The sequence below is a fragment of the Felis catus genome, chromosome A1 (genome assembly GCF_018350175.1).
Source record: "Felis catus isolate Fca126 chromosome A1, F.catus_Fca126_mat1.0, whole genome shotgun sequence".
Classification (NCBI taxonomy): Eukaryota; Metazoa; Chordata; class Mammalia; order Carnivora; family Felidae; genus Felis; species Felis catus.
Genome location: NC_058368.1, coordinates 125,100,085 through 125,118,925, shown reverse-complemented (window position 1 = coordinate 125,118,925; position 18,841 = coordinate 125,100,085). Strand labels below are relative to the sequence as shown.

General features: G+C 39.8%; 1 protein-coding gene across 1 annotated transcript in view; it reads left to right on the top strand.

Annotated features, from left to right (window-relative positions):
• Positions 1-18,841, top strand: part of MIER3 (MIER family member 3) — a 138,107-nt gene that overhangs the window by 50,160 nt on the left and 69,106 nt on the right. Inside the window, exons 3-4 of the mRNA XM_045060922.1 lie at positions 9,777-9,848; positions 13,730-13,967. The gene's annotated coding sequence lies outside the window, so the exon portion shown is untranslated. The remainder of the gene's footprint in view (positions 1-9,776; positions 9,849-13,729; positions 13,968-18,841) is intronic.

Sequence of the window (18,841 nt, the reverse complement as noted above, 5' to 3'; positions counted from 1 at the left end):
AAAATCACACACACACACACACACACACACACACACACACACACACACACTGATAGGGAGACAGAGACAGAGATTACCTCTCTTCCTCTCCTTATATGGCCACAGTTCTACTGAATTAGAGCCCCACCCTATGACCTCATTTAACCTTAATTAGCTCTTAAAACCATATCTCCTGATATAGTCACTCTGGATTAGCACTTCAAGAAAGGGATTTGTCAGGGGACAAAATTCAGTCCATAACACAACTGATGAGCCAAAATTGATACATGATCATCTCTGTCTTTTAATTAGGGTTGTAATTATTGATATAGTTAGATTTAAATTTATCATCTTGCTAATTGTTTTCTGTTTCTCCAGTATGTCTTTTGTTTCCTCTTTGTTCTTTTATCTGAAGAAGGCTCTTTAAACCTAAAATAATTTACTGGTTTTTGTCCTGTTTTCAGTGACTAGCCTTGGGGCTGGATGATTGCCCTCTGGCTCCAATCCATTCCTCATTTCAGTGACCCACTCCTCTCCCACCAGCTCATGCAGGTGATGGTCCGATATGCCTTGGCTCTAAAAGTGACAGAAATCCAACAAGAATAGTGTTCAAATATTTTGGAATGTCAATTTTAGGTTTTATAGAACTTAGTTCTACCTACTTATCTGCCTTAATTTTCCTTATCCTTCTTCAGATACCCTCCCTATTTTTTCTTCAAACTTAAATGTAATGGTGCTCATACCCTAAGTTACTTTATCTTCAAACTCAGCTTCCTCCTACCGTACATTTGATCATGTCTTTCCCTTTAAATACAAATCTTTTCCCTCTCCTATTTGTATGATGAAATCTTATGGACATTTAGACACTCAGTTCCTGTTTTGTCAGTTCCTGGGGAAGCCTGACCTGGAACCCTGCTCCACTCAACAACAAAAAGACTCCCTCCATTGGGTTTGCAGAGTGCTTTGTAGGTGTGTCTGTTACAGCATTTTCCAAATTATATATAGTTAGGTCTCTATGTGTATGTTTCTCTCACCAGGTGCCAAAAATCTTGAAGCTCCAGAGCCCATATATTATTTTAAAGTATCTTTCAGATTGTGGGGCTCAAACTCATGGAGAGTGAGCCCATGACCTGAGCTGAAATCAAGAGTCGGACGCTCAACCAACTGAGCCACTCAGGTGCCCCCAGATTGTTCTTATATACATCAAGATTCTTGGTTGTAACTAACAGAAATGGATTTGGGTTTTGTTGGTTTGTTTATGTTTGCTCCCCCTCCCTTGCCCCCAATTTTATTGTGGTATAACTGACAAACAAAATTGTATTTAAAGTGTACGATGTGATGTTTTGGATATATATATATATATATATATATATATATATATATATATACACATTGTGAAAGAATTCTCACAATCAAGTTATGTAACACATCCATCATATCACATAGTTAGCTTTTTGGTGTGTGATGAGAATACTTAAGATGTCTTTGTGGTTCTATATCTCACACTTAGATTTTAGGAGTGGTCCCACTATTCTCAGGACTGATCAGAGTGGTTCTCTCTACTTAAATTGTACAATTTGGCTTATGATGAACGCTTACTTTCCTCTTGAGAGTCTTGCACCTGGGTATGAGATAGGGAGAGGATGCCTACCTGACCAACTGCCTAATTAACAGACTCTGAGTCTCTAATGAGCTTCCCTGGTAGAGAACATTTTACATGTTTTTGTTTTTTTAATGTTTATTTATTTTTGACAGAGAGAGAGAGAGAGAGAGAAAGAGAGAGAGCAGGGGAGTGCAGAGAGAGAGAGGGAGACAAGAATCCAAAGCAGTCTCCAGGCTGTGAGCTGTCAGCACAGAGCCCAACAGGGGCCCGAACCCATGGGACCGCAAGATCCTGACCTGAGCCGAAGTCAGACGCTTAACTGACTGAGCCACCCAGGTGCTCTGGGAACATTCACATGTTGCAACAAATCCTTGCTAGGGGAATTAAATGTGTCTTATGTGACTTTAGTGGGAGCAGACTCTTGGAAAACTGTAATTGGTTTTCCCTGAACTTTGCCCATATGCTTTTTTCTTTGCCAATTATGCTTTGCATTGTATTCTTTTAGTATAATAAATCCTAGCCATGAGTATGACTATATGTTAAGTCCTGTGAGTCCTCCTAGCAAATCACTGAACCTCAGCATGGTTTTGGGGACTCTCAACATGGTGGACATCTCTTCAAGATAGTTATGTGATACCTTTTCTAGAGTCCTAAAGTTTTCAGTGGCTCTGGAAAAGTTTCTAGGTTAATCTTTTGGTTTGGTGTTCACATCTCCACAGGATAGTCTGAATTTGTAGCCTCTCACACTTGTGACACAGATTTGAGGTTCTGATTTCTGATGGATGCCACCTTCCCTTGGTGGATAAATAGCTTCTTTGACCCTTCCTTCATCAGTGGTCAGTGTCCTTCCATTTCTTTATCATGAGCAGAGCGGCCTTGTGAGCCTGGTTTTTGGGGGAAGCTCAAATCCTCACCTCTCATCTCCATGAAACCACTAATATTATAGTCCTTGGCCTCTGAGGCTAATATTGATTTGTCAATATTTTCTTAAGGGGTTTGGCTCCAACTCCTGTTTTGTGTCCCTAGCACCTGGGAATTTCCTTTACTTGCTTTCAAGCTTAACTCTGTATTAAAATTTTTTGTTAGGCTTTTTTTTTTACCATCAATATTATTGTTTGAGGGTGATCTTTCTATTTCAGCTCAGTCGAACCTATTGCCTAGAAATTGGAACTGTATCTTTCTCACCTTGAATCTTCTTTAGCATGAAACCCAGAAGGGTATGTAGAAGGGTGAACAAATGTTGTGTGACTGCATAAACGGGTTGTACAGAACTTTGTTGATCCTTCTCATCCTCAGTTTTACCTCTCCACAGATTGATGTCCACAATTGGGCATCTTTGAGCATAGCAGGTCTCCATATTTATGACCTAAAAGGAAATAAGAAAAACTAATGTGAAAATCAAGAACTTTATCAGTTTGTGGGCATTGTATTAGCTGGTCAAGATTATAGATACTGGCCTGGGTAAATATTCCTGAGCAATGATAATGCTCCCAACCCCCGGAGGGTGCAGCAGGAAAAAACCTGTCTATGAGCATTTTACGTGAGGCATCATCTCATAGAGGCTATGATGACACTCCCGTTGCCACTGAAGGAAAGAGAGAGGACTGTTGGTGGTTCCCGGGGCAGGGGCGGGGGGGGGGCATGGATTGCTGTCATTTAATGCAGGCCTCCCACACTACCTTCTGTAGACAATGCAGATTCTGTTTTAGAATGATAGGAATCTAAAGAATCTTGTCTGGGATCATCCACGATGATAATTCTTCTAATTAGCTCTGGCCGGACTAGGGTACTATGCAGAAAATAATATTGGTTTTTCCAAATTCTGGATGCATAAAAGTGACACAGGTGTTATGATTTGCCAGAGCTCTGGAGAACAGGGAGCTGGAATAGACAGGACTGACATAATGAGTAAAATGAAGAGCTAAGCAAACTGAGGACAAACAGTAGAGGTAAATACTAAAAGTCTAGAGGCCAAGAAGTGAGCTGGTGTTGGGACCCCTGTTACACAATCTCAGGATACACTGCATGCATCTCCTTTGTAGGAACTGTTGTCACCACAGCAGGATGATCATCTGTACAAACATTTGTTAGTTATTTTCTTCACTGAACGATAATTTCTATGAGGAGACAGACTATGTCTTACTTACCCCAAGACCTACAGTGCCAGACATGTAGTAAATGTTTGTTGAATAAATGAAGAGTCATGGGATCATCCTATGTTGAGGCTTTTTTCACAGTCCTTTCCTGAGTATGGATTGAATTCTGGATGGAATCTCCAGACTCACTGACCACCTCACAGTTCCATCAATAAAGCCCTTCCCCACACTTATTTCACCTCTATGTTTATGTAGTTCTGATCTGCCAGGTCAAAGCAAAGGAGTTAAGGGCTTTGTTTTGGTTTTTTTATTTTCATTTTGGCTTGACTTGGTTTTGTAAATTTAGTTTGAAGAAACATTCAAGATACAGAGAAAAATGGAAGTACTTTGTTTATAATTTCACAGCAATGGCTCTCTGAAATAAGGTGACCACAGAAATGAAATCCAAAACTCAGTCCTTCTACCTTTTTAACCACACACCATTGTGCCAATCACTCTCAGCCTTCAAACTTTGACCTGGGAGGTAAATGAGCAACCTTTTCTTTGTGGTTAAGCCCTTAAAAAAGTAGATACTTGGTTTTTGGAATTTTCTAAGCCAAATTCACTGCCACATATTTACAATGAAGTATTTATCTCTGGCTACCACAGACAGGAATGATCTTTGTGTAATATTTGTTTTAAGTTAATAGACATTCTTAATTTTAACTTTTGAGGGCAGGGGCATGATCTAACTATGTAAAACATAGTTGTATTGGTATTCAGTTGTTTTAGTGTAAGCAACATTTGTAGTTGAGGGGACTTAGTGTGATCATCCATTCGTGTTAAGGAATCATGATCTATAAATGTGAAAAATGGACTGTTGTTTAGAACACCAGAATTTGTGGCCAGCTCTGCCCCTGATTGGAGACATTTATTGTGGTTAATGTACTTTATAAATCTGACTGGAAATTTTCCCAAAATGGCTTTTGTGTGTGTGTGTGTGTGTGTGTGTGTGTGTGTATAGTTTATATTGTATATATATACATATACACACACACACACTTTTTTTTTTCAGTTTGAGAGAGACAGCATGCACGTGAATGGGAGAGAGGGACAGAGAGAGAGACAGAGAGAGAGAGAGAGAGAGAGAGAGAGAGAGAGAGAGAAAATCTTAAGCAGGCTCCACGCTCGGTGCAGAGCCTGATACGGGGCCTCGATCCCATGACTCTGGGATCATGACCTGAGCTGAAATCCAGAGTTGGATGCTCAACTGACTGAGCCACCCAGGCATCCCTTGTTTATATATTTATTGAATATCTATTATGAATCAGGTACTATTGTATATATAATAGGTGATGCAAAGATTATTATCTATTATTATAAATACCATATATGTCAGAAATCTATATCAGCGTCATAATATGATGTATTGAAAAAGACATGTGTCAGAGAAAGCTGAGAAGTAGTTAAGGAAAACTTGTGATGGAGGTGACCTGAAAAATGAAGACATTTCAGCAGGTAAAAATGGGAGCAGAGCCAAGAGGAGTATCAGCACAGTTGTGGAATGATCAAGGTAGTCCAGTGGGACTGCTGTGTTGAGTACACAGAGGAGAGAGGGGGACATGTCTGGAAAAATGGGGTAGGGCCAGAGAACCTGGGGTACTGCATGCCAGCCTAAGGAATCTGAACCTCATTTTCCATAGGTAGTAATAAGCCATTGAGTAATTTTGAACATGAAACAAACAGGAAAGCCTTGAGAAGAACAATAACACAATTAGTATTCCATATTTAAGTAATTGCTACCCAAATCGGGAGATCTTTAAAATCACTTTGAGGATTATGTTTTAAAATACAAATTTATGGGGCGCCTGGGTGGCGCAGTCGGTTAAGCGTCCGACTTCAGCCAGGTCACGATCTCGCGGTCTGTGAGTTCGAGCCCCGCGTCGGGCTCTGGGCTGATGGCTCGGAGCCTGGAGCCTGTTTCCGATTCTGTGTCTCCCTCTCTCTCTGCCCCTCCCCCGTTCATGCTCTGTCTCTCTCTGTCCCAAAATAAATAAAAAACGTTGAAAAACAATTAAAATACAAATTTATAGGCTACACTTCTGGAGGCCCTGAATCATTAGGACCTTTCATTCTGATTTATCCTATTCTCAGAAGAGATGGCTTCCCTAGTGATGTCGACAACAGTGGTGCCCCTCAGTACTCAATGGTAGCAGAGCCATTGGCAGCGTTCAGTTTATAGCAGTAGTAGCTGCAGCAGCAATGGCACCCAACCAGGCTGGCATGACCTTGGCAGTGGGCTTAACTGCTTAGCCCACCTCAGTTCACACTTCTTTCTTTCTTTCTTTCTTTCTTTCTTTCTTTCTTTCTTTCTTTCATTTTTTCTTTCTTCAAAAAATTTTAAACATTTTATTTTATTATTATTTTTAAAACTTTTTTTAATGTTTATTTTTGAGAGAGAGACAAAGCATGAGTGGGGGAGGGGCAGAGAGAGAGGGAGACAGAGAATCTGAAACAGGCTCCAGGCTCTGAGCTGTCAGTACAGAGCCTGATGCAGGGCTTGAACCCACAAATGCAAGAGTATGACCTGAGCCAAAGTCAGCCTTTCAACCAACTGGACCACCCAGGCACCCCTGCACTCCTTTTCTCTCTTTCTTTCTTCCTTCCCTTGTTTCATGTTTATTTTTGGGAGAGACAAAGAACACTCTTGCACTCACGAGCTGGAGAGGAAACAGAGGATCCAAAGCAGGCTCTGCCCTGACAGCAGCAAGCCCAATGTGCGGCTCAAACTCACAAACCGTGAGATCATGACTTGAGTCAAGGTCAGAGGCTTAACCGACTGAGCCACCCAGATGCCCCTCACACTCCTTTTCTGAGCTAGATTCTTTAAGTTTCCTTATGATTAATTCCTACTTTGCTTAATTATCCCAGATCTTCATTATGTGAAGCCAAGTTCTCTGGCCAGTACAAAAACCAAGTGGAGTTTTCAGGAATGTTCAGTCCATGTTCATTCTTCCATACCTGCCTCTAACAGAGAGAAGAAAACATACAGTTTATCTCTTTGTCCTCTGGGAGAAAGCCCACTTGCTTGATAGAAGAGTCCACACCTGGCCATAAAGTATGTTGGAAAAGGTCTTCAAGTGCTAGGATATAAAAGTGTATCTATCTCCCTTTCCCAGCCTCATTGCATTGCTCCTCTGCCTTGACATGGATTTATTTGGCATGAATTACTTGCCTACTTGATGACATTCCCCTCAACTTTCTAATGCTTTGGTATTCTAAAGTCTTGATTTCTTTAGCCCCCAACTTTCTCTCTGAATTTGATTCCTCAGATTTCAGAAAAGTTGCAGCTGTGTTCCTGCCAAGACATTTTTGGAAGCAAGCAGCTGTCTAGTGCAGGTTTTAATTCTTGCTATTTGGTATCAGAGGTAACTTGTGTGTCTTTTTAAATCCCTGTTTGCCTTAAATAGATTTTAGGAGGAAATGCTATCCCTTAGCTTAGCTGCAAACCTTTACCCCAGGACAAGAATATATGATTACATGGAGTCCAGAGCTTTTGTTTTGACAGGAAACTTTCTTCTCATTCTTTACCATTTGCAAGATCCAGAACTGTAACGGTAGGAGTTTTATTTTAAGGTCAGAACATCTGTACTTTTCAAAAGACCTTCATTTTGAACCCAAGACTCTCAATGCCATGTTTTTCCTCCAGATGCAACTGAATGGGTCACCTGTACAGTCTGGAGAGGTGAGCAAAGATGGTGTTAATGCACACAGGAAGTAGGAGGCTATGCACTCCAATAGGAAACATGTCCTATGAAATAGCAGGAGCCAGACTTCCTGGGAAGATGTTTGCTTGGCAAAGTGCTGTCCTATCACTGACACTGCTTGATCACTTATAGGTGACTTTGGAATATTAATTTAGAATGATAGGGAAAGATACCAAATTTCACCTAAAGAAGTGTTTTAGTATGTATCAGAATTATCTGATTACTAGAAATATAGATTGCTAGGCACCACACTAGACCTGCAGAGTAGAAGTATTTAATATTTAGGTAAATGTGTGTACATGTGTGTGCATGTGTATGTGGGTTGGAGGTAGGGAGTTTGGTCATATTTAAATTAGTAAAATGACTTTAATAAGGGCATAAAAGGTGGGACGCCTGGGTGACTCAGTCATTTAAGCATCTGACTTCTGCTCAGGTCATGATCTCATGGTTGGTGAGTTCAAGTCCTGCATCAGGCTGTGTGTTGACAGCTCAGAGCCTGGAGCCTGCTTCGGATTCTGCGTCTCCCTCTCTCTGCCCCTCCCGCATTCACGCTTTGTCTCTATCTCTCTCAAAAATAAACACACATTAAGAAACTAAGGGCATAACAGGTAAATCCAAAGTAACTAATGATCAATATTAGTAAATTATGCCAATATTGAACAATTGCTGAATTGTAAGTAGCGTTTTTCCATTATGAAGTTAAACTTTTTATTTTGAAATAATTTGAGATTTAAATGCAATTGTAAGAAATATCGCAGAGCGATTCCATAATCCTTTTACCCCTTATCCTTAATGGTAACGTCTTACAAAACTATGGAACAGTATCACAACCAGGACATGGACATTGATAGAATCAAGATACAAAACAAAATATTTCCATTACCACATATCTCACAATGCTTTTTTGTAATCAGACTTACTTCCTACCACTTACCCTGTTCCTTGACTCCTACCTATCACTGTTTTCCATTTCTCTAATTTGTCATTCAAAAATGTTGGATAAATGGAAACATATATTCTGTAATCTTTTGGATTTTTTTTCCACTCATCATAATTCCCTGGAAATGCATCCAAGTTGTGTGCATCAGTAGTTTGTTTCCTTTTTTTGTTGAGTAGTGTTACATGATATGGGTGTAACATCATTTGTTTAACTATTTACTCTTTGAAGGACATCTGAAATGTTTCCATTGTGGGGCTATTATGAATAAAACTACTGTAAACATTAGTGTACACATTTTGTGTGAACATAATTTTTTATTTCTCCGGTATAAATACCCAGGGGTGCAACTGATGGGTAGTATAGTAACTGTTTCATTTTTAAAGAAACTGCCAGACTCTTTTCCAGAGTGGTTGTACCATTCTACATTTTCCACCATCATTGCATGAGTGATTGGATTTCTCCACATCCTTGGCAGCATCCTGTCGGTGTTTTGGATTTTAGCCGTGCATGGTGGTATTTCTTTGTGGTTTTAATTTGAAATCCTCTAGTTGCTAATGACGTTGAATATCTTTTCATGTGCTTTTTTTTTCCATCTGTGTGTCTTCCTCAGGGAAATGTCTCTTTATGTCTTTTGCTTATTTTTTAATTGCATTGTTTGTTTTTCACTATTGAGTTTTGAGATTTTCTTATGTATTCTAGATACTATTCATTTGTCAGGTTTGCAAATATTTTATCATACCCTACAGAACCTGGGAACTGTGCAAATAAAACCAGTCTAGTGTTTTTCTAGTTACATTAAGATCAAGAACTTGTTTCATGTAAAAGCGTCCATTCCTGTGATATCTACCTGCCCACTGCAGCTCTGGTGACTAGAGAGACCCGAGTGCCCCTAGAGGCCATGTCTGGTAGTGCCAGCAGCTCTCAGGCCTGGCAAAGTTCAGGTGGCCCTGAGGAAGTTCTGTTCCTGAAAGCTTTGCAAGTTGGAATCAGGGACAGCTGCAGTGGTTGACCCATTCCTATTTGGAGATGTGTTTCCAAGGGCAGAGCAGAAGAGTGTTGGAAACCAGAACAGTCAACAGATTAGCCTGGCAGGTGATAATAGGATTGAGATAGCTCCACACGGAAGAATCCAGATACAGAGTTAAAAAACATAAACTGAGAAAGAAGAAAGGCTGTGAAAATGGGGCTGTATTCATCTGGGTGCAGTAGAGAGAGCTTTGAAGAATCACTTCTTAAGAATTTATAATAATCACATCAGCCATTATCTCTTACTTACAAAATAGTAACAGGTACTGTATAAGTGCTTTCTACATGCCAGGAATTGTATAGTGCCTTATATACACATTATTGCTAATCTTTGTGTAACAGGTAAAATATCATGAGCATATTAAACCAATGTATTTTTGTCCTAGATAATCTGTGGGGCTAACTCACTTTATGGATCCCATCTCTAGAGCCCCTCCTGAGGTATTTAGAACAAAGAGGTGAGTGTCATAGTACAAAGCAGATACTACTTCCATCAAATGGTTAGGCCATGCCTAACCAGGGTTATGAGTTTGAGTCCCACATTGGCCATGGAGCCCACTTAAAAACAAATAAAGTAAATAAAATAAATAAAATAAAATAAAATAAAATAAAATAAAATAAAATAAAATAAAATAAAATAAAATAAAGTAAAATAAAATAAAATAAAATAAAATATTTAAGAAAAGAGAAAGATAGAGAGTTTTTTTCTCTTTGCTCCTTAAGGCTGACCCTTGGGCTAGGGTTGCAAACATCCAGTCAGTGTTAGAAATATCCAGAGATCCAAAGAATATCAGGCTTGGTGACTTCCTTCCCTAGGTGCTTTCTTGGGCTGGGAATCTTTCCTCATGCCTGGGAAAGATTGTGGGTGAGGAAGGGTGATTGGAAGAAGCTGTGGCTCCCTGGGAAGAGTACCAAGGAGTAAGCCCACCTGTACTCTCCTCCCTCCTTCTGATGGCCTTCCAGGGCTACTCTCTGGCCAAGTAATAACTGGAAGTCAGTAAGCAAAGGAGCCACAAAAGTAGTCCATAGTAGTCAGCCTTGGGACAAAGAGTAGGGTGGAGGAGAATTTAAATAGAAGGGACAAATGGAGGACAGGGGGAACACCTGCTTACCTTTATCATCTCTCTCTCTCTAGCTCCCCTATTTCCAACACACGCACATGCACACACATGTACACATGTATGCACTATAACCCAGCAGCTCTAACAGTTTTCCCTGTGGATCATTGTCACTGTGCTGTGGAGCTTTGCATATGCAGTTCCTGCCTAAATCATCTTTTCCTTCACCTACCATCATCCTTCCAGTTTCAGTTTAGACATCATTTCCTCTGGGAAGCCCTTACTGGTCTCCAAGCCTAGGCTGGATACCCCTCCTCTGTGTTCCCACAATAATCATGGTTAACATATTTAAATTTATACAGTGGCAGACACTGCTCTAAGTAAATCTTAACATGTGTTAATGCATTTATTCTTTGAAGACTTATCAGAAATATACTATTATATATATTCAATTTACATTCAAGAAAACCAAGACACACCACAGCTTGCTGATCAAGGTCATACCAGTAATGAGTATGGGGCCTACATTTGAGTTCAGGCAGACAGGAACTGGAGCCCATGATCTTAGCCACTGTGCTAAGCTGCTTTCAGTTCACAACTGTATTTATCCCTAGACCATTCACAGTGCCTAGTACTTAGAAGGTACTCAGTAAATACTAGCAGATTTAATTAGTTAGTTAGTTAATTAATCTATGTAGGACAGGAGTCATAAGTCATTTTTTTTAGAACATCTGGGTGAGAAGGATTTGTTACCTAGCTTTTGCTTTGTCCCTAGGAAAAGCTTAAGTGAGGTTGTGCTTTAATGCCCAAGATCTGACTAAGAACTTCTGATACACCAGAATTTATTATCCGAGTTGCTCTTGGGGGAGTTCATGTGTCCATATGATGGAGGATCTTACAGTATGATTTCTGCAAAAACCATTAATGGTATCCACTTCAGCAATTATATTTATCATTTCCCACCTGGGGATTCAAGCCCTAGCCTTTGCTCACATGGATGTGCAGTAACTTATGGATCTGCTGCTGTGTCTGACGCCACGGTTTCTGCAAAAACCATTAGTGGTGTCTGCCTCAGCAATGAGGTACAGGAATTGGCTCATGGAAGAAATCAAAGAAAAGAGGAAGGTAGCTGTGTGGATGAGCTGTGGGAAGATGGTCTAATATACAGGAAGGAAACAGCTCTAAGGGGGAAACAGATCAAATTCAATTAGATGAAGTGTTAAACTGAGATCTTGCAAAAGTGAAGAGAATAAAAAAACTAGAATTTTAGGGTATACTTCCAAATGACAGGCACCATGCTTTACATAGATGATCTATTTAGCAATTCAGAGGGATATTTTTCGGTTTACAAATGAGAAGACTGAAGGTCTAAGAGTTTAAGTGTTTGCCAAGGTTATTCAGAAATAGGCCATGGTGAAATCCAAAGCCTGTGCTCTTTCTACTGCTCATAACCTCAAGGTACCTCAGCTTGAGAGCTCCAGTGTGCCAAGTCCTGGAGATGTACCATTGAAGAAGGCACATTCACAGCCTCAAGGATCACATTAATCTTTGTGAAACATGCAATGGTAGGATGTGATGGGAGTGCAAGGGCATCAACTCATCTTGGTGGAAGTGGAAAGACACACTGACCTTAAGGAAGGTTTAAGAAGGAAGTGAATTCAAATGGAGCCTTGAGACACCAGGGATTAGCAAGGAAAGGAAGTAGGCAGTATATTCCAGGAAGAAGTTAGAGCTGAAACAAGTGCCTAGAGATCTCCCAGAACTCCAAATAGATCAGCAGGAAGCAGGATGGTGACAAGAGTTAAGGCAGGACTGATAAACAAGGGTTCAAATGTGTAGGGCCTTGTGTAATATGTAAAGGATTCTGGACTTTATCTGGTAGGCCATGAGGAGACAATAGAGTGACATCACCAAATATGGAAGGATCACCTTGCTGTCATGTAATGAATGAATTAGAGGGGTCAAGAATGTGGGCAAGAATGATAGCTTAAACTAACATAGTGACACCAGGAAAGAGAGGGATATTCAGCAAATATCAAGAAGGCAGAGTCAACAGGACTTGGTGAGTAAGAGACAGTGAGGAATAAGGGAAAGAGGGATCAATTAGGATGCCATGGCTTTTGGTTTGGACCACTGAAAGGTATTGGCATTCACTGAAGTAGGGAAATCAGGAAAAGGAGCACACTTGGGGCAGATTATATTGACTTTAATTTGGGACATCCAAATGCAAAGACCTGTTGCTTATATGGGTATGGACCTCAAGGTGGAGACCTACCCCGAATAGAGCAATTCAAGCCATCAACATGAAGATCTTTGTTTCCAAACTTGGCTAGGAATCAGATTTGCCTATGACGCTTTTTTGCAAATAACATGTCTAACTTCATCTAAGCCTGACTAAATCAAAATTCTCAGGCAGCAGAATCTACATACATATGTTTTTAAAGACCTCCATCAGGATTCTGATGCTCTGCCAAGGTTGAAATTTACTGATATTGATGATAGCTATGAAAGTGCAGTGCTCAGACTTCCTTCAGGTGAACCTGGTCTGAGAAGCACACTTGACTGACAGACCCAGCTGACCACCTCTCCCCCAACCTTTGAATCCTGCACTGTGTTCACACCAAGGCCACACTTCCCAGCTAGCCATAGGACTACTTAAAAGGCAACTTTGGCTCCAGGATTCCCTGTGCGCCTGACTGAAACTGTCTTAGAACTCGATAGCAGTCTGAGACTCTTCCTACTGATTTTCCTTTACCCTCTTCTTTCATAGGTGAGTTGTTGAAATGATATTATGATCTAAATTCTTTTCTCAACTTACTTCTGCTGCCTCTCCTTTATCCTTCACAGATATTTCTCCCAATAAATCTCTTGCATATCTAATCACATCTTGGTGGATGCTTCTTGGAAAACTTGAACTGACACAGTGTGGATGATACTTTAGGCATAGAAATAGCAGTGATCATCCAGTGTAGAAGAGAAAAGGTCCAAAACAGAGCTCTGAGGGTCATCTACATTCACAGGTTGGACAGAGGAAGAGGTGACTACAGAAAGAGGTTAATAACTGGGTGCCTGGGTGGCTCAGTTGATTAAGCATCCAACTTCAGCTCAGGTCATGAGCTTGAAATCCCTGGGTTCAAGCCCCACATCAGGTTCTGCTGTCAGCTTGGAGCCTGGAGCCTGCTTCAGATTCTGTGTCTCCCCCCCTCTCTCTGCCCCTCCCCAGCTTGTGCTCTGTCTCTCTCTCAAAAATAAACATTAAAAAAAGTTTGTTTTTTTTAAAGAAAGAGACTGAAAAAAAGTGGCCAAAGAAGCAGAAAGGAAACAGAGACCATGACTTTACAGAAGCCCAGGGAAGAGATCTTCAAAAGAATGACATGGTTAATATGGTCAAATGCTACAGAGCTCTAATACAGACTTGCAAGAGTCCCCTGGATTTGGCAATATGGATTGGAATCTCAGTGAGAGTCACTTCAGTGGAGTGAAAAGCCAAGATTGCAGCAGCCAAGGAATAAATGACAGGTGAAGAAGAGGAGACAGTGAGCAGATACCTTTTTGAAGGACGAGAGAGCCTGAATGGATGTGGAGTTGAGAATGGGTGTATTTTTTAAGATGGGAAATATTAGGGCCTGTTTAAATGCTTTCAGGAAAGCGGTAGTGTGAGGGTACGAGTGAAGATACAATATTGAGAGATGGTAGAACCAAATGAGATCAGATTACAAGTAGAGAGAATAGATTTGGATAAAAGGCAGGACATCTATCCCATTTTGGCAATGGAGAAAAGGAGAAAGAGGTACAGACAAAAGTAAATTTGTGCATTGAGGAGAACAAAGTTGAAGGTGTTCCCAAATGATGAATTCTATTTTCCTTAAGGTGAAGTCTCTTACAGAGAGTGAGAAGTGCTGGGATATAGATTAAGAAAAGGAGGGAGAAGTTTCAAATGATTTCTGTAGAGTGGGAGTAAAGCTACCCAGACAACAGAAGGATTGCCATACACCCACTGAGAACCTGTTTGGAGTACATGAATTCCGAGTGTCCTGACTATAAGTGTTTGTATAATTTTTTTTTTTCCCATCATGGCTAACAGACTAGGTGTGGAGCACAAAGGCAAGTGGTTGCGTACTTCAGTCATGGAGTTTTCCTGGGCATGTGTGATGGAAGGATCAAAAAAGAAGGCAGTAGAGGAAACTGGATGGAGAATGGTAAAAGTGATTTGTGGGGTCTAGATTAGATAGAAAAGTAAATGCAGAGAGAATGAAGAAACAAGAGTCAAGAACAAACAGTGCGAATTCCAGAATGAGAAAACAAGATAGGACATTATTATCCAGGTAATGGCATATAGAGGTGGAATAATTTTAGGTGGTGGTGAGACCCAACGTATGTCAATTGAAATAGGTGAAGGTGATGGTATTTAGAGTTGAATAAGTAAAGAAGCACTGGATGGGTCTTTCATATAGACATTGAAGGAACCATCGATGATGATAGACTGGGGGAAAGAGGGAGATGATAGATGAAAAGCCAAGGTTCACAGTGAATGATGGGACATTTGAGGAGGTCAACAAATAAGAGATGAGGAAGGGAAGACAGTAAAGCCAGGCTTTGGGCCTTCAAGGAAAAGAGGATTTTACTTAAGGATGGAAGAATAATGCCCTGAATGCATCATTGCTTAAGGAAGATGCTGTCAAGATAATCTTTTGACCTCAGAGTACATCAGGTATAGCAAACTAAGAAGCAACTCTTCAGAGGGTGTCAAGGCAAGACGTTTTCTTTGGAAAGGTCTGGGTTTCAGGTTAGGCAAGATACTTAGGGAACACTTGGTGATGTTGAAAATCCTGTGGAATTTATGCATAAGAAGTAGTTTCCCAAGAGTACAATGTGAAGAGGAACAGTAGTGGTTGAGGCAAGAGAAAGGAAGGACAAAATAGTATGAGGAAGAGTCTAGGAGAGAAGAGATGACAAAAAAGGTGACATGGAAGTGAACCATGTTGTACTAAAAGTAGGGCATCTGGAAGACTTAGTTCCACAGTGGCTTTATGTATAGGAGGGACTTAGTTTTCTGTACAAGGTCAGGCATGGCCCTGGTTGATTATAGTTCCAAGAGGAATCTAGTTTAGATGAGCCCATGAGGAATAACAGTACCATAGTTTCATTTTAAGACAATATGAATCATGAGACTATGCAATAAATAACAGCTTTTAGGGGAAAAATAAGGAAAGAATATATTTACTACCCAACCTGATTTCAGAAACATTATAGTATAAAACATACATGCCTTAGAGTTAAGAAAATATGAAAGCTGGTTCTGTATAACTTCTTCATGTTTTTGGTTAGTGGAGGTGAGGGACACAGTCTTCGATGGAACATACTTTATTTCTTAATTAAATAAATGAGGAAGGTGTTGAGAGATGGCCATTCAAAGAAAATAAGAGGAGAGGAGATGAAAGGTCTTCATGATGTTATCAAGAATTTCCAATCACTGATTATTCTAGTTTGGGCTGCTCTTTGTAACTGCAATATTGGGTTTATACAAAAACTTGGTATCTCCTCCTAAGGGATTCTAAAACATTGAGGGTTTTCAGTTCTTTGAAATGGGTTTCCTGGCTGAAGCCAAAATCTTGATAATTTCTCAAATTCTCTATCAAAGTGACTATTCTGTCATATTTCTTCTATAATTCTTGTTTTTCTCTTCACCCAGCCAGTTGAGGATAAAGTTGTTTTGTTTGTTTGTTTGTTTGTTTGTTTGTTTTTAAATAAGGCTTCATTTACTCTTTCTCTGAAACTTGCTTCTTTAAATCCTAACATAAAAAATTAACCTAAAAAAATTTCCTGTTTTTCTCTGCTTTGATATTTACATATCAAAATGAGCATAATGCTGGAGTGATTTGTATGCTCTAAGAGGCAAAACCAAACCCCTACTTGGTGTAATTTACTCAAATGCCAGATTCTCCTGGGGAAACTGGGCTCTCTTTATAACTTGATTCAAATAACTACTCTGATTCTCAATAGCTTTTATGAAATTACCATGTAGAGCCTAAATTGGTGCAGCTGAATTAAATAAATATCAGAGCTTAACATTCATAATCGCAAACCTTCAATTTAACCAACCGTTTATTATAATCAAAAAGCAATCAATATGTTGATTGTGGTGACATGCAAAATGGAGATAGAATTATTAGTAATTACCCTATATTTGTAGTTCAGTGTGATGGAGAAATAACTGGAAAGAAATTTTGAAGCACACTATAGTTAAAGGACTGGTTGCTATGTTTTGGAGCAGCATGCTATATTGATTGTAGTCTTTAAATAAATTGAATAACATAGGTTGCTGTCAAACATGTGAATTATTCATGAAGCAGAGTTTGGGAACATTAAAGCAGATACTGTTTATGAATATTCAAATGTGTTAATGTATAAACGACTGACCCAGCATTCTTGCATAAAGAAAAGATCTCACAAGCAAAGTGGAAATCTATTAGGCAAACTCACTGTCTTGGGTCACTCATTTGAAACATAGCCTGCTTATGTGAGAGATGGGGAATGAAGCCTGAACTCCTAATCAGAGAGGAACACTTGGTGACATTAAGTTTTTTGCAGGTTCCAGGAACCTCGGAATTGCTATGATCACATTTATGATGTGACTCTTGGATCCCGTCCTATTAATATTTGGACCTATATAGCAACATATCTTTGGTTTGCTTTTTCAGTCCTATTTATGAAAGGATGTAAGGAAATTACAGAGCATTCCATTTTTGAGAAATCCTTAATGAGGAGTTTCTTTTCTCTGAATAAGTCTTCACAGTGCTCCATAAACTATATGTTTTATTTTTCTATTTTTAATGTTTTTTATTTTTGAGAAAGAGAGCGTGCAAGTGGAGGTGGGGCAGAGTGAGATGGGGACAGAGGATCTGAAGCAGGCTCTGAGCTGTCGCTGACAGCAGAGAGGAGGATGGGGGGCTCAGACTCACAAAATGTGAGGTCATGACCTGAGCTGAAGTCGGGCATTCAACCGACTAAGCCACCCAGGCACCCTTATGCTATATGTTTTAATATTTATGAGGTCTCATTAGGAACAAAATCCTTATTTCCTAAAAACTCTGGAAATCATTGAGTCTTGGGAAGATATATTTTAGTAAACGATAGAGAATTTGTCTGATATTATCAGACTATGCAGGGTCTCATAGGAAGGCAGTGGTTTGTGACCAGTTAGGGTGACCAACTGACACAGGTTGCTTGGGACTCAGAGGGTTTCCCAGCACGTGGGACCTTCAATTTGAAAACGTGGTGCATTCTCAGGAAAATCAGGATGAATTGGTCACCCTACCAACCATACCAGTTTGACCAGAGGAATCTCCTGGGATGTGGAACTTACAGTGTTAATACCAGGAAAACTCTTGGACTGTTGGCTCCTCTACCCAAACTACAAAGTGAAATGGACAGATTTGGGGTGGGACAGTTGATAAAATTTCTAAAAGATGAATTTACAAAATTAAAAGCTAACCTTTTAATTTACAAAAGAGTAACAAATTTCCCTATGAGTAGAATTTTATGTATATCATCTAGGATACCCTATCCCACCAACCACATGGCTGAATTTTTCAATAGAATATTTCAAATGTATGAATCAGAGCTAAAGAAGGGAGATTCTGGAGTATGAATTTCTGAATGTTACTGCATATTAGAATCACCATAGGAGCTTTGTAAGAATATGAATCCTTGAATTGTACTACTAGAGGTGTTAGGGGTTGGATGGAGCTTGGTAACTGGAATTTTATAAGCTCACAGAAAACACCACCCAAGTTTAGGAACAACTGAATGGGGAAATATTTCATTCAGGCTAAGGTGGGACCTGATGAATTATTCCTGTCCTGCCATAGGATACACCTCTTGGGTAACCATGATTTTCATGTCCCATGTGATGCAGTGAGCTCACTGCCTCTCAGCTTCTGGTGTCAGAAACCATTGGTTCACTTTTGACTCCAGTGCTTAGAAACTGAAAACTTAAAGCAGATCCCTGCTTTAAGGTCCCTGCACTCCCTGACCATCTGTTTCCTCATCTGTTGGAATGCTACAACAACAGAAGCTATTTCAAAGAGTTGTTATAGAATTAAATGGTACAATATGTGTGAAATATTTATAAGCATGAGAGCCACAGGGTTCAATGAATATAATGTAATGTCTCTCCCTGAATAGTGATGACTAAACTGCCAAATTCTTCCTCTTTTCTAGCTCTTTTACTGGATTTTCTGAAGATCATTTTTTATTCACACACTTATTCTTCAGATAGAGTGCTTCACTTTGTTAGCTTTCATCTTAAATATTTGACTACCCTGGGGCACCTGGTTGGCTCAGCCAGTTAAGCGTCTGACTTTTGATTGCAGCTCAGGACACGATCTCAC